Here is a 15,078-nt window from a genome sequence, read left to right on the forward strand (position 1 = left end):
AGTAAGTCATACAGTAAAAATGTCATCTTTATGTATTGTATATGTGTGTGCCTGCAGGATAATTGCTAATAGTGGAATTGCCGTCCTTAGAAGGTACATACATTTTGAATTTATAATTTGTAATTTGTAATTTCTATAGATATGCCAAATTGCTCTTTGTAAAAGATATGCCAATTTAGGTTACCACAAACAAACAATAAGTGAGAGAGCCAGTTTCCCCACATCTTTGCTAAGAGATTATTATCAAACTTTATAATTTAAAGAAAAATTAAAGATAAAGATTACTTTGGTTGAACTGTAGAAAATCTATTTGAGGAGAGAAAGCCTGAGGGCAAAGAAACTATATAGAGTCATTGCTATTAATGAGAAAAATATGGAAGTAGCAATAGGAATGAAAAAAATGGATAGTTTTGAGGTGTAATTAATAGTTGTGATTGAGAAGATTTGGTCATTTATTTTAATATGTGGATATTCATTTTGTTATCATTTATGAAATCAAAAGAATGGAAACAATCTACATTTTCAGAAATAGGAAATGCTTTAAATAAATTATAGTACATTCCTATGATTGTGTTATGCAGCAGTTAAAACTCAAACTGGCAATGAATAGGTCTGACAGTGAGACAAATTCTTAATATAGTGCTAAATACAAAAAACAGCAGATATAAAACCAAAAATAGAGTATGATTTAATTTCGCTGTTATTCCTCTATCATTATTTTTCAAGGAAATGTACCAAAATATTAACATTACTTTTTTCCTGAATGGTTGGATTGTAGGTGATTTTGATTTTTGTTTAATGTTTTCCTAACTATTCTATACTTTATTCTCAAACATACTGTTTTGTATAATACAAAAAGCAGAATTGCATTAAAAGGGTGTATGACAAGAACGCTTTCCACTTTGATATCAGTGCCTCCATAAAAGTCATGGCCACCTTTACTTACTTTTCTTAAAAGTGAGTTTGTCTTTAAGAATTTCAAAATACAGTTGGATTATGTCGCTGACGAGAGGTAATTTGGTGATACAAGAATTTCAAGATCATAGTAATAATATACTTTTAAGGATATGCGGTAGATAATAATAATATTTCTAGAACTGAAACATGTCTTTCATATTAGGAAATAAAAAAATCTCCTTATAGAATATATGGTGATTTGTGGTATCCCAAAAATTCAATTGGTAACATCCATAAAACTTTCCTAGAACAGAATGAATCAATAGAAAAAGTATACTGGTTGCTCACGCCATTTTAAAGTATGTCTCAGAATGTATAGAGCATTTAGGAAAAAGCCTTGGTGGTTTTTCACTTTTAAAGGAACAGAATACTTTCACTGTACAATATGAGTCTTAACATTGTTCGAGAAGAAAACTTTTTAATTCATTTAGTTTCAGTTCATGAATACTGTTGACTATGTGTCTGATGTGCTAAAGTCTAAAGGGAAAATAAGACATTAGCTTCTGGCCTTCGTGCAGGCCCTGTGTACGTGCACTGAGCATGCTAGGGCTCATCAAGTATTTTCTTTGAAATTGTTAATTTTTTTTTAAGTGCGAAAACAGTGCCGTGGTTAGGTTCTATTTTTTAAAAAGTCTTGTCTTTTAGAGATACACACTGAATATTGAAAGACGAATTAATACAGATTCTGGGATTTGCTTCTAAATAATGCGAAGGGAGGGCAGACAGACTAGCTGGAGGGCATAGAAGGTTGGCCATGAGTCGATCGTTGCCGAAGGCAAGAAGTGTGTACGTCGGGTTCATCGCACTGTGTTCTGTACTTTTGTTTGTTTTTAAAATTTTCCATAAAGAACGTTTTAAAAAAAATCTTCTTTGAGATCCATAACAACAAACTTACAGTCTCATTGTTAGACTTAAAGTTTCCTTCCTTTTGAGTCGGTTTGGTATCTGAGGTGTACGTCTCCTGAGTCACGGCCGGAGAGGGCCCTAAATCAAAAGTCCTGGTGGGGACCCGGTAGATGCGAGGGGTGGAATACGGTCGTCTGAAGTCTGCGTGGTAACAGGGAGTGAAGGAGGACCTCCGGAGGAACCCAGGGCTCGTTTCGGTTTTGCTTTGCTGGGAGAGGTGCTAAGGTATGGGCCCGGCATCAGAACTTGAGATGTGGGCCCATCACGTGGGGCCCCTGGGCGCCAATGTAGTTTTGGAACTCAGAGGAGAACGTGCCAGGCTGTGGATACGGAAGGGGGCAGAGGAGGAGGGCGGAAGCGAGGAAAAGGGTGGCTCCTCAGGGGGACGGGGGGCGGCACCGAGGAGGACAAGCCCGAGAAGAGAGCGCGGAGGCTGGTCCCAGGAGAGGCCAGAGCGGGCAGGACCCAGAGGCTGGTGTGAAGGAGACGGCAGAGGGCGCCCACGGCCGCTGACCTTGGGGATCTGGAGACCTCCAGTGGAAGTCATCAGCTCGGAGGCAACGTCGACACTGGGCTTGGAGGTGGGGGACTCGTTTGGAGAAGCCAAACGAGTATAAGTAATACGTACAGGAGAGCCAAACGGAGTGCGAGGAGAGGGGACGACCTTGCGGGTGTCGACCACGGTGGTGGCCACGCCCCTTCTGCCCTTCGATGCGAGTGACCTGTGCTCTCGGTCCCTGCCCGGCGTCTGATGAGAGTTCGCATCGTCGTGGTCTGCGGTTCGAGTCCACTGAGAACCTCCGGTCTGAGGATACCCTCGGTTACAGGCAGAATGATCTCAGCCTCTCCCCCCGCCCCCCATACAAGCCCCTCTAGTCCCATTTCTTCCTCGGTGACCCCGGCCCACCTGCCGCGGTCCCAAACTCCTAGCATCCTCAAGCATTTGGGCTTGACAGGCTCTGGAGGGTCCTCACAGACAGGGTTTTGAGAGAGGCCGTTGTTTCAGGTGAGATAAAGGAAGTGAAATGTGTCGCCATGTCTCGAGCGCCTCCAGAGCCTCGTCTCGCTTGACCACAAATGAGTGGAAAGTGATGCCGCTGCTGTAAACGGAGACCCTGGGCATCACAGAGCAGGACCTGGAGGCGCCTGGTCTCCCCCACCCTCCCCCGGCTGCTCGGGTGACAGTTTTTGCTTTTGTTGTGGTTGCTGGTTTTGTATTTTCTTTCATTGTTGGACAAAAAGGACTATTCGAGTTAGAGGTAGAGTTACAATGTTCTCCAAAATTGTTGCTTCCAGAGCAACATTGAACAGCTTGAGCGTGTGAGCTCGAAAGAAAGTACGAGATGCCCACTGGAACGTTAACTCCGAGCTGCTAGAAGTTACGATACTGGACGCGCAGCTGCCCTGCCCTCCGGGGACCTCGGCGCTTGTAACGAGCGCCCACTCGTTGGTTTCCGTGTCGAGACTGCGCCCCTCTTGCCTGGTGCCCAAAGCGGTTTTTCTGCATTAATCCACCGAGTCAGCCGTTGCAGCGTTGGTGGGTGCTGGCGAGGTTGGGGGAAGGTGGGCTCCCAGGCCGCTCAGATTTCAGGGTCATCTGATCCTTCCACGTGTGCAGACTCTCCAGCCACGTGTGGTAGATTTTTAGAGACGCTGTTGGCGAGACCCCTGAGCATCAGCCAGCTCGGTGTCACTCGCAGTGCGTCGGGGGACCACCCCTCTTAGAAGTGCCTGGGTGCTGAGTGAAAGCTCTGTTTCCTTGTCTCCACCTCGGACCTGCTGAGTCAGAGTCTCCGGGTGGCGGAGATTTTTAACCAGCTCCTTGGGCGCTTGCGGTCCTCAAACGTGAGAGCCCCAGATCCAGTTCACCGTTGCCAGGGTGGTAACGGGGGAGGGGCCCAGCCGAGGTCACGCAGCGGTTCACGGCTCGGCCAGAACCCAAGGTCGGGACCCCAGGCCAGGGAAGCACGTTGTTCCTGCAAGCCCCCCATGAGCTGCCGCGGCCGGGGTCTTGTGTCCCTTACTTGTCATCACAGCACTTGTTGTCTGAGGGCCTCTGTGATCCATTTTCCCCTGCCAAACAGGAATGCTATATTCCATAGGTGTGCTTATTTTCCAGGAAATTGTGCCTCCCCATACTCCATCTGAGAGAAAAACTTGGCAATCAAGGTTTATGTGAACTAATTATTACAGTTTATTATTGAGAGCCGCATACGACGTAGGTGCATGGAGTTATTCACTGTCATGCATGACCTCATCCGGGTTCATAGTCATCCCTACACAGCATCGAGAACCCTCCTTCCATCCACAGAGCCCTTCAGAGGCACGCGAGGGGGGCGCCTTCCTCCAGAGCGTGCAGCTGCTTGGGGGGCAGCCGAGATTTGCATTGCGAAGGGAACCTCTGTGCCCTCAGACTCTCCGCGCCGCCTGGAAGAGGCCTGCTTCGGGGTGGAGCCTGGCCGCCCGCGGAGCGTCTGCCGCTGCCGGGCCCGGAGTGCGTCCTCCTCGTCAAGGTCATCCCTGACCCTCCGTAACCGAAGCAGACCCCTACACACACGCGTGCACCTACATGCACGCACACACACATGCTCACGTGCACTCACACAGATGCATGTACATGCACACACAAGACACACTCTCACACATGCAGACACATGGTTGCGCATACACGCACACATGCACTCACACACGCAGCACACACGTGCGCTCACACACACGTGCACTCACAGCACGCACACACGTACACTCACACACAGCACATACACACACGTGCACACACGCAGCACGCACGCACACACGTGCACTCACACAGTATGCACACGTACACTCACACGCAGCACATACACACACGTGCACATACGCAGCATGCACGCACACACGTGCGCTCACACAGTACGCACACACCTACACTCACACAGCACATACACGTGCACTCACAGTACACACACACATACACTCACACATGCAGCACGCACACACACATGCACTCACACACGCAGCACACACGTGTGCTCACACACGTGCACTCACAGCACGCACACACGTACACTCACACACAGCACATACACACACGTGCACACACGCAGCACGCACACACACACGTGCACTCACACAGTATGCACACGTACACTCACACGCAGCATACACACACGTGCACATACGCAGCATGCACGCACACACGTGCGCTCACACAGTACGCACATACCTACACTCACACAGCACATACACGTGCACTCACACAGTACACACACACATACACACACGCAGCACGCACACACACGTGCGCTCGCATGGGCCCTCCTCATTTTCTTCCCTGCTCTCATTGTCTTCGGGAATCGGCCCCGACCGGACGTGGGTTTGCCCGTCCCTGTGCACTTTCCCGTGTACCCCTGGGACTGAGGTGCCACAAGGGCAGGAATCTTGTCTGTCCGCCGCAATCGTAGCTTCGTCACCTACACCAGGGTCTGGCACACAGGAGGTCCCAGCCTTTCCGATGCTGGCGTCTCCACTTACTAGAAGGGTGGATTTGCACCCGCCTTCCACCGCTGGCCCTCCGGGAGAAACCACCAGCAGCATTTCAGAAAAGCCTGTGCACATGGGACCCCGTCACCGCCTAGCACATCCGATCTCTGTCTGTCTGCCCATCAGACTGCTCGGATGACTAGGCGCCACTCCCCGTCTGTCTCTTGTCTCCGCGTTCCAGAGCATCGGTGTTAGCGGCTCTGCAGCCACCTTCAGATCCAGGTGGAGCGGCCCCTGACCTGGCCCAAGGTGCATCGGCCCTCACTGTGCCCTCCCCCGCTGTGCCTCGGCCCCCAGGATAAGGAGCGTGCAGGGCCAGTGGGGCATGCCCTCTGTGACCGCATGCCACCCCCTAGACTGTGCCCCAAGCATTTAACATCTGGGAATTCCCTGCTCTAATGTCCCAGCCCTACAAAACTGTCGGGACCTGCATGGGCCTCTCTTGACTCCAACCTCCTGAGGGTGCACCATGTTGCTATGCGCACCCCCACGATCACCCAGGGCACCAATATCTGCTGGTGGGACGTGGCCACGCTGCTGGGGGAGGGTCTGCACGTGCACGGAAGGACCGGGCAGGGCAGGATGGAGACGGAGGTGTGGAGAGGTTCTCCTGTCCCGTCTGCTCTCAGGCCAGGGTCCCGAGCCCTTCCAGACCGACCTGGTCCTCAGATCATTAGGAAGGTAGAGGTGGTGAGGGAAGGCGAGGGGACACTTCGTAGGTAAGTAAGGTGGCTGACCGGTTTCTGACTTTTGAATGTTCTCGCCGTCTGGTATGTGGCCTCTGCCTATGCCCTTGTCCTGGGCCCTGCAGTGATGAGACAAGACGAGGGACTTCTGACAGCTCTGTTTGATTGCGTCAACACTGAAGTGTTCCACGTACGTGTCTTACCACCTGAATTCTTAGGTTTCCTATTCGTCTTTCGTGCTTTGGTTACGCCTAGCACAATAGTGTTTAACAACTGCTTCCACACAAGCGCGTACATCGATGTCCGGGTAAACCAGGGAGCCAAATCCACGGTCAGCTTGTCAGACAGACCCCCGGCCCACGAGCATGAAGTTGTGTGTGAGAGTTAAGGCAGAGTGTGCAAATCCAGCTGCGCGCGTGTGCTTCCTTTACATGCTGCTCGCAGGGTGCGCAGTTCGCAGCAACCGCATTTCTTGTCCGAAATTCTTCAGTCATCCTCATCGTGTAGAGAAGTTATTTCAGGAATTCATGTCCTAACTGCTTATACAAACCCCCTAACACAGATACATTTGTACTTATTTTTAAATATCTTAAGGATATTTTTGCTTTGGCAAATCAAGGAATTTAGGGAGCATCATGTAGGTATTATTTACAAATTCACAGATGTTAATATTGTTTGAAAGAAAATAGTAAGTAGAAAACAGTCCAGAGAGAGCCATATCACCTCTGACCGAGAACCACTTCAGCTTTAAAAAGTTTGCAGAGGTTAACCGTAACTCATCCAGTCGCCTCAGGTCCCAGCCACGTGGTTGGGGCGGGGGTGGGGGGGAGGCTGGCACAACACTCATGGCCTGTGGATTTATGACGTTATAGAGATATCGTGTTCTCCTTTATTAATTGTTCAGAAAAGCGAGACACAAAGTGAGGCAGACCGTCTCACGAGCACAAAGATGCCGATTTCCCTCCTGGGGTTAACTGTCCCTGTCTTGTGCACCCACCCACACGTGCGGGCAGCTGCTCTCGGCCTCTCGGGGACAGCTTGTCATTTCCCATGTGACTTTTGTAAAGGGCCTGAAATATAAGTGATCGCCTGGCTGATATCCCAGAACAGAATATAAAAGCACAAGTAATTGTTCCCCTTAAAATATGTAGGATCTCATCAATGGGAATTTAAAAGTCACCATCTGGTCCAAAGTGATCAGTCTGGATTCAGGACGAAACAGACAAAATAGATCAAACTCAGCCCACTGCCTTCCACCCAGTCGTGCCTGGATTTTGAGAAAAGAGACCGGAAACGGGCTGTGGGTACATGCGGGGAGGACTCACTGCATGTGGGGAGGACTCACTCTTTCTAGTGAGCAGAGACTCGGGCTCCTGAGCAGTTGCCTTTCTCCGTGTTATTTTTAGCAGTTTTATTGAGGTATGATTTACACATCCACCCATTTTAAGTGTTAAGATCGATGAGTTTAGGAAATAGAGTCACGTAATCACTCCCACAATCCAAATACACACCGCGTGCATCATCCCTGAAAGTCTCCTCGGCGCCCTTGCCGTCCTGTTTTTGGAAGGCCAGACAACAGAGGCAGCGTTCAGGCGGAGGCTGAAACGGAGCCGCGGGCCGATGCCGCCGGAGATGGAGCCGCTGCTGCTCACCCTGCCTTGCCGGCGAGAGAGCAAACACGCTTCCTCGCACCTGAGCTTTCTTCCTCTCCTTTAAGAAAAGGAACACTGAATGTATGCTTCATTGAGTGTACGTAGTACATAAATACATACATATTTTGTCGTAAGCGATCCTAACATTTTCTAGAAGTAACTTCCTTGTGAATGATAAACTCTGTTCACGACACGGACGCTGTCGGCTCCGCCAAGCCGGGCTCCGCGGGAGTCGCTAAACTCAGCGGGCTGGGTCCGAGGGCCGCCGCCTGTGGATGATTCGGGACCGAGGGGGCAGATGGGCCTTTATTTTTTAATTGCTCCTATCACGCGAAGTGTTCTGGGACTTCCGAAGAGCACAACATGAAAACACAACTTTGAAGTGGCAGCGCCGTTCAGTAGAGACGTCGGGAGCGGTGCGCAGGCAGCCACAGGGCAGCGAGCAGCCAGCCCCGGGCGTCCGCCCCGAGGCAGTGGGGTCCAAGGCGGGACGGGGTGAGGGCGCAGTGCGTAGGGGAAACTCCAGCGCAGTCACAGTCGCCGGAACCCGGGTTGGGAAGATTCAGCTCCACGAAGAAGTGAGCAATGCTTTGGGGCCAAATCCGAGATGTAGTTAGTCACGAAGACCCTGGACACAGAGACTCAGTGACGACCTCGGTGAAGGGAGGATTTCTTAGGAGACAGAAGGCACTCTGCTTCCTTCGTTTTCCTTTTCTTTTTCATAATCGATCTTAAGTTTTCCTTGCACATTAGAAATAGCACACAGCCTCCGTAGTTTTGTAGAAAATAATATACATAGGAGAAACTTAAGAACAATTTTGAACAGGCCTCTTGAAACTACTCATACGACCTTGTGAGACTTCCTCCCCTTTATTTTTTACATAAACGTAGAGATATTTTTTATAAAACAGATCATACTATGTAACTTTTAGAATCTATTTTAAACACACTTCCCTAACCATGTGAATACTTTTTAAATCGGGATTTTTCAGTAACTGCATGGTCTTCTGTCATCTAGAGGCGCAACATTTCATTTAACTGTAAGCCATCGTGTGGTACATTTATTTTGTTTTTAGCTTTTTTATTAGGATACATAATGCTAAAATAAAATATCCAAGCAATAAACATTTGTTTACATTTCTGTTTATTTCCTCAGAAATGGAATTACTAAGTCAAAAATGTATGGAGGGGCTTTAAAAAATGTCTTTGAAATGAGATAGAAATTAAACTTTATTCCTTCCCAGTTTTTATACAGCTGTTCCAGGCCTCCTCCCCCATTACCTCTCACACACACATGCACACGCACGTGCGCACACACACGCATATTTATAGGCCTGTCTTTCTGTTTGTGTGTGTACACACATGCGTATACACACACATATATTTTAATTCAGGCTTGTTTTTCTTTTTACTTGATTTCTCTTTCCTTCAGCAACATTTCTCTTTCCTCCCTTATCCACATGCCTTTCACCTCCCAAATTAACCTATAAAGACAGCATAATTTGCACTCTCCCATATTTTCATGTAAATATTTTAAATATTTAAAATTTTTCTTAAAAAATTTAAAACCAATTTACTATTTTACTAATAGTGTATTAAAGTGAGTCACTGAGTATCATATTTTTATTGGAACTTCTTTTATTCTGAGTTCAAACTTTTTTTAGGTCATGAATTCCTTATATTCCTCTTATTTTTGTTAACAAATGCTCTATTCTTGTTTTAGCCCCATTTTTTGCATTTTAATGCATTTATTTTTTATTTTAAAAATATCAAAATAGGTTGCAAATGTTCTTTCTCAGTTTTTTGGATACATTTAAAGTTTAATTTTTTCTTATTATGGTAAAATACACATAACATAAAATTTGCCATCTTAGGCATTTTTAAGTGCACAGCTCAGTAGCCTTAAGCACATTCACGCGATCATGTGGCCATAACCACTGTCCACGCACAGGACTCTGCTCATCTTGTCAAACTGAAGCTCTGATCTCACCCAGCAATAACTGCCGGTTCTCCCCCTGCCCCAGCCCTTTCTACCCTCTGCCTCTGTGAGTTCAGTTTTCACGTATGTGTGCATATCACATATCAGTGAGAGCACGCGGTCTCTGTCCTCTGTGTCGTTCACTTAGCACAAGGTCCTTCAGGTTCTTCCATGTTGTCACGAATGGCAAGATTTCCTCCTTTTTTCAAGGCTGAATAATATCACATTGTGCATGTGTGTGTGTGTATGTATATATACGTATGTATATATATTACATGAAATGTGATATTTTATATATCTGTATGTATGTATGTATGTATATACAGTACTTCATTTTCTTTGCTTACTCACCTGTCAGCAGAGGCAGGTTGTTTCCATTTCTAGCCTAACGTGAATGTTGGGGTGCAGCTATCTCTTTGAGACAGTGATTTGATTTCCTTTGCATCTATACCCATAAGGAGAATTACTAGATTCTACGGTAGCTCTACTTTGAGGTTTTCGAGGAGCCTGCATGCCGTTTTCCATAGTGGCCGCGCCACTTTGCATTCCCATGGAGAGCGCACGAGGCTTTCCTGTTCCGCACGTCCTCACTGACACTTGTCCTCTCCTGCTCTTTGATAATAGCCATTATTGGTAGGCGACATCTCGTTGTGGCTTGATTTGCATTGGCCGATGGCGAGTGACATTGAGCATCTTTTCCTGTGCTTCTTGGCCACCTGCACATCCTCTTTGGAAATGTAGCATTATTTTTAACCTAGATAATTTAGTTGCTTTCCATTAATTTTTATTAATATTTTCCTTTTATGCTATCTTTGCTCTAGTATTATAAATATTTGTTTTTTTTTCTCATGTTCATTTTTAGCCATTAAATATTAACTTAGAAATAATTTTTTAAATTATACGAGCTGGGCGTCTGATTTTTTATTATATTAATGCATAGACTTTCCGTAAGAATTAGGAAGTCCTGCTAAGTCTAAATATTCTATTTCCCCGCTCTGCTCTTTCACCCTTTGATAATTTTAGTCGTACTACCTTCAAACTGGCCATTGGCACTCCTGATCGAGTAACTTAAGTCCTATGTAACGTTCGACCTCCCGCATTTAAGACTCAAGTTCCGAAGAAAGGTTTAACCTAGGGCGGGGAGGTCTCGTTTGGAAAGACTTGTTTGATTTTTCTCCAACTATGTCCCAGCGAAGCCAGCCTTGGTCCAGTGGGCCAGTTGTCCCTTTGGGAAGTGGTCCCCGGGGGTGGCTCACGGGGGCTACAGAACTTCTTTCCTGTACAGTCTTTCCAAGTTGTCGGGTTTCGTGAATTGTCTTTCAGCACCAACTAGCAACACATCAGACCCACGTGACTTGGTGCACGCTTCTGAAATTCTCTCACTCCGGTTTTTTCACTTGTAAAATGGGGTCATAAGGAATGAGAATGTCCGCCTCGCACTGTTGCGAGGGCTTCGCGAAGTGGTAACGCGCAGAGGCCTCAGCGCTGAGCCTAGCGCTTCGCTGTCATTGATGCTCGTCGAATTGCAGAACTGCGCGTGCGCTCACTTCTGTGCCTGAGCCTTTGTCATCTCTTGCTCGGTTCTGTGTCCCCACCACACGAAGCTGCCCGCAGTTTCTCCAGCGTACTTATTCCCCCACTTCAGCACCTGTGGTCACGGTCCTCCCTGAGCCCGTACTGCCCCACCTCATCCACGGCCGCCCCGTCTGCCGCGAGCCCCGCCTTCCAGCGCCCGGCCGCCATCAGGCCAGGCCGCCTCCTCTCCGCGGGGCTTTCCCCAGCCTCCCAGCACCCCCTCTTCCTGCCCGCATCCGGGTTCTGTGCCCGCCTTTCACGATTCCTCAGTGCCAGTACTGTTCCTCTCATGACATTCATTCCCTCACTCACTCATGTGCTCACTACCCATTGCCGACATTTCCTACACTGCTGATTATCAGGCCACGGGCTCCCGCAGCCATGACGTCCAGCCGGCATACAGCGAGAACGGGGCAAATAATGACCAAGCGGAGAAGTGCCTGCAGTGTGTGCGCTGCTCGCGACTCCGCGCCAGGCTCCTTTCTGAAGCCATCAGCGTCCCGCCGGGAGTTCTCAAGTCCTGTGCCGCTAACTCGAGCCTAGAGCCGGCAGGACCCTCCTCCCTGGAAAACCGGTGAGAAGCCGATGCCGCGCCCTGGACCTTCGTCCTCTCCCCGGGAGGAGTCAGATGCTTTGGGCACACCGAACGGGTGCGGACAGATCCCTGTGCACCTGGTCCAAACGAATACAAAGGCTTTCCCGCTGGGGTCCTCCTGGGGAAGCTTTCTCTGGTTATTAGGGTTCAGATGTTCCTTAGCTCCTGATCCGGCAGGAGATGCTGGACATAATTTGACCAATCAGAGTTTGTCTCTTGAACACACACGAACGCGCACACACACATGCACACGCGTGCACCGCCCACACGCACACGGGGACTTGCCTGATAACCAGCCCCTCCCCCGCCCTGGGACGGAGAGCTGGAAGCAGCCCGAGGTCGCCTGAGCCCTGCGGCCCTGGATGCCCTTGCCCCAACACGCCCTGAGCAGGATCGCGTCCCGTGTCCTCTGAGATGCCCGGGATCTGGGCACAGGCCTGTTGGTTACCTGGCGCTCCCTCTAGTGGCTTCGCAAGAGCACAACATGAAAGTTCCGCCGGTGACACAGGCCAGGAGTGACCGACCACTCTTCATTAGTGTTTCCCTGCAGAGCTAGGACTGGGCCTGTTTTAAATTGTCACTTATTTCAAATTTCAGGGGCAACAGTAGTAAAACTTTTTCAATTTAACGTTAGAGAATACTCAAATTAGGAGCTTAACCTTCCTCTTGGATGTTTTAGAAGACAATTCACTTTAAAAAAATAAATGCTATAATTGAATAAAGTGTACATGGGAATGCAAATTCCAGTGCACACCCTTCTCTCTCAGTTTCTGGTTGACCCAGAGTGAGCAGGACGGCGCACGCTCGTGCAGCATGACGAGCTGGGGGGGGCTGCGGTTTTGCACCTCGCTTCACGCTGTCACTTTCAGCGTGGCGCACCAGCCGAGTGCGAGTCCCCCGTGAATGGAGACACCGCAGCCTGTGCTCGTCGGAGCTGCACTAAACGCTGCGTGTGTCGTTCTGCACACGTCACACGCGTCACGTGCTGCAGAATCTGTCTGTTGCTTAAACGCAGCCCGGCCACGTGTCCTCGATGCCTCCCGGCACAGAAGCCACGAACCAGCCAGGCTGGCAAGGGCTCCGCATGGCGAGGTGGCCCGCGGGGTGGCCACGGCCCCCTCGCTGCCCTGGGAGTCAGCGACTCTGGGTGCTGTGTGCCGGGTGCTCCTCCCGTTACTTAGCAGAGGTTTGGAAAGAAACCTTCCCCAGGCTGTTTGCCACTTCACAGATGGCTGGCCCAGCCCTGTGTCCTTTGGTGGGGCTGAGCTGTTCTCACACCACTGACGTGGTGGCTGATTGTGTCACCTTGAATGGGCAGAGGGATGCCACGTTGCCGAGAGAACGTGATTCCTGGGAGTGTCTGTGAGGGTGACTCTGGATGAAGTTGCGTCATAGCACGTGGGCCGCATGAAAAAGGCACCCTCGCCAGCACGGGCGGGCGTCATCCCCTGGGGGCCCTGGCTCCGCAAGGGGGGGCGGAAGTGCAGACCCCTTCTCTCTTCCTGACCTGGGACGTCTGTGCTCCTGGTTCCCCGGCCGCTGGGCTGTGCCTGGAATGTACGCCCCCGGCTCCCGGTTCGCAGGCCTCCGGACTGGATGGACCTCACCGCCAGCCTTCCTGGGCCCCCAGCTCTCCACAGCAGTGGCGGGACGTCACGGCCTCGGGAGCGTGCGAGCCAGGCGCTGTGGGCAGTCGCCTCCTACCTGTGCTGCCGCCGTGTCGCCTGTTGGTTCCGCGTCCCCGGAGAAGCCGACGCGCTCCACAGCGGCCCCGTTTTCCTTGCACCCAGAGCCCGCCTCGAGCGTCCCCTCTCGGGGTCAGCCTGCTAAGGCTCTTTTGAAGGAGCTGGACCATGTGATCGGGCAAAGGCACTCGGACCACGCGACGGGTTCGCTGAAAAGCATCCACTAAACCTCGGCAAAAAAATCACAAAAGTCACAGGGGCGGCTTTGGGGAAACCGGACCTGAGGCGTACGTGTCGCGGGGGCGGTGGGGGGGAGGGGGCCGGCGATGGAGCCGAGGGGCCCGTCGGAGGCGCCAGAGCAGTGGCCTGTCCCTCGCCCGGCGCCGTGCACGCCCCCGGCCCCTCGGCGTCGGGAGAGTGGGCGTCGTTCCGTCCAGTTTCTGTCGTCGTCGTTGTCATCGTCATCACTTCGCGGTTATCCAGCTTCTCCTCCCACGCTCACCTCCGGCACGGGTGCCGCCTCTTCTGCAGACGTAGTGGGCACACTGGGGACCGAGAGGGCCCAGCCGGTCTCGGGCGTCCCACGCCTGTGGAAATATGTGGTCCGTTAGACGTTTTTCTTACAGAGCGGTGGTGACTTCGGTCACTTAAGCCTTTTGGAAGTGGTTGGAGTCATTAGTTGGGGACGGGGTCTTGGCAGGGTCCACGCGCCGGCGTTTAGACCCCCGTGTGGGAGTTCGGGGTTCGCAGGACACAAGCCCGCTCGGCAGGAACCGCCCGTCGGCGTCTGCCCGCCGCGAGCTTCCCGTCTGCCCGGCTCGGCTCGCGCAGCTCCGGGTCAGCGGCCCACGAGCCCGGCGCCGTGACTGTCACTCATCGCGGGATGCCGGGCCTGGTGCGTGGCGAGTGTGATTTCTGGGTCACCCCAGTGGGATCTTGGGTCACGAATGTGAGCCGTCCGGTCCCAGGTCCTGAGCTCTGACCCCCCGCCCCATGGCTTTATCCCAGGTGACTTTGAGGACGTGGGTGACAGCGTGACGAGAACCCAATTTAAAGAATGTCAGCAGCCCACGTCTGTGAAAACGAGAGCGTGCAGGTGGCCGAGCAGCCGGCAGGGGTCGGGGCCCCGACATCGGAGCTCCGCGGAGCGCCGTCCCCGCTCTGTCCCCGCTCTGTCCCCGCTCTGTCCCCGCTCTGTCCCCGCAGCGGCTGACGGCCCCTCCTACCTAACCACGGCGCGAGTCCGTCTGACCCCTCGGCGCCAGAGGTGGAGCCCGCTCACCTAGCGACAGGCGCCTGTGCGCGCCCTTGGCCACGAGCGGCCCCAGCCTCCTCCCAGGCACTGGCCCGGGCTCCGCGCGCCCTGAGTCACTTCAGTTCCTCGTTTCCAAGGAAAAGTGATTTATGACGGTTAAGAAAAAATTGTTACTAAAGCAAAGAACCTGTGCCGCCCATCCAGTGTCACAGGGACCTGTGACAGCGCCGGCTGCGTATCGGTCGTGGCTGGACAGCTTCCCCGCCT

The sequence above is a fragment of the Rousettus aegyptiacus genome, unplaced genomic scaffold, assembly GCF_014176215.1.
Source record: "Rousettus aegyptiacus isolate mRouAeg1 unplaced genomic scaffold, mRouAeg1.p scaffold_m13_p_18, whole genome shotgun sequence".
NCBI classification, from domain to species: domain Eukaryota; kingdom Metazoa; phylum Chordata; class Mammalia; order Chiroptera; family Pteropodidae; genus Rousettus; species Rousettus aegyptiacus.